Consider the following 1914-nt stretch of genomic DNA (forward strand, 5'->3'; position numbering starts at 1 on the left):
TAAACAAAGGGCCACATAGTAACAAACTGCAGAGCAACCAAGGAGGGCTGGAAGAAGGAGGCCAAACCCAAAACACCAACGCATATGCCACAAAAAGGGGCACACACCTGAAGACTGTTACTCTAGGATAAAGTGTGAGCATTGTGGAAAGAACGGCATACCCAATTAGAGTGTCGATCCCGAATCACGGAAGAAAAACAAAGAGCATTATTCACATCTATACCCTCTGAGCAAGCAAATCAAACAGCAGCCCTACTGAGATCCATACATAGCAATCCTGCTGTTGCTTTTCCAGCAGCAGCACAACATCTATACCTCCAACAAACGAGAGGGACCCATATCCCGTACGTGATTAAGCAGCTACCACAATATGCCATCCCAACATTAACAATAAGTTCTCTTCTAATGTTCATAGGCTTTGCACACATGTAAGTGAGCTGGCACAAAGCTGACATAATTGCCTGCATGAAGACCTCCCTTGACAGCACAGTCAATAAAGGGGAGTGCAGAATCTTAGGATATAGCCAATGGGAGAGGAAAATCCATATCATTAGAAAGAAGGGAGGTGTAGCATGTATAGCCTCTTCATTTGAACATCCCACAAGATGTCAAGCTTTTGTTCTTCAAAATCATAACTCAAAGCAACCTGTCAATACTTCCTGGGGTGCTATATTGACCACAATGGCAAGGAAGTTATCCAGTAGATTTATTGTCAACAAATCTGGACATGATGCATGCTAAATGCACAAATGTAATTCTTCTTGATGATTGGAATCAACGTCTAATGCAAACTGCATTTAATAATTTTCTTGTAATGCATGGATTCTACTGTAGCCGACCCCCGCAACTTGCAGCGCAGAATACTTCCCCCAGGTTGGGTCCAGATCCACAGCCTGTCCTTACGCCCTCACCATCAGCAGCTTCTCGAAGACGCATAATGAGACCTGATTGGTTGACACCGGACACCTCACAGCTTGCCTATTGGACCGCAGGCTCCCCTCGTTCCCGGATAAAGTGTGAGCCTTTGAAGGTTGCAGGGGGATCGAAAGAAAAACCAAAAGCAGGCCGAACGTTTCCGGCCTGCTGAACCGAGCAAGGACAAGACAGAAACACCAACCACAAAGTCTGTCCATGCACACCAGACTGAGGGAAACCTGAACTCTCTTCAGAACTCCCTCAGTCAAGAAGGGGCTCTAGTTGAACCAGCCAAACCAGCTGCCCCCACTTCTAAAGGCCTTAAACCCCTGCAAAGGTGAGGCGTGAAGCGACGAAGGGTGGAAACTGACTCTGAAGAAGAATCAGAACACACCCCAAGTCGACTAACGCGGTTTAAGGTACCAAAAAAACCTGAAGACTTCGACAATGCATACCAACTGGTTAGGGCATTGGAGAAGGAAAGGAATGTCAGACTTTCAATCCGAATCTGTAGAGATGAGGGCATGATTATTGTCCCTAAAGACAAAGCCACCCTGAACTTCCTGCAAGAAATCAAGGTGCTAAAAGACGGAAGAAAAGTGTGTATCTCACCACTGACCTCCCAAGAGAAAAAGACCAAGATGGTGCTACTTGGTTTCCCACTAGGGTTCGACGTGGAGGTGATCACGTCTCTCCCACAAGTGGTGGAGGCTTCCCGCATGACCAAAGGGAAGTCTCCAACCAGGCAAGTCCTGGTTATCCTCAAGGGAGCCCCAATCACCACCCTTGATCTGGGTAACTGGGTCTCCTACAAGCTCAGGACATATGTGCCAGAGCCCTTGATGTGCTTTACATGCCAGAAATTTGGGCATCACCAGGCCAACTGCAAGGCCAAAGCCAAATGTGGTGTATGCAGCGAGGCACACGAAACAGAAGTGTGTATCAAGGCACACAAAGATGGCCAGAAGGACACAACAGCCAAGTGTCCAAACTGTGCCA

Source organism: Penaeus vannamei, chromosome 24, assembly GCF_042767895.1.
Source record: "Penaeus vannamei isolate JL-2024 chromosome 24, ASM4276789v1, whole genome shotgun sequence".
Taxonomy (NCBI): Eukaryota; Metazoa; Arthropoda; class Malacostraca; order Decapoda; family Penaeidae; genus Penaeus; species Penaeus vannamei.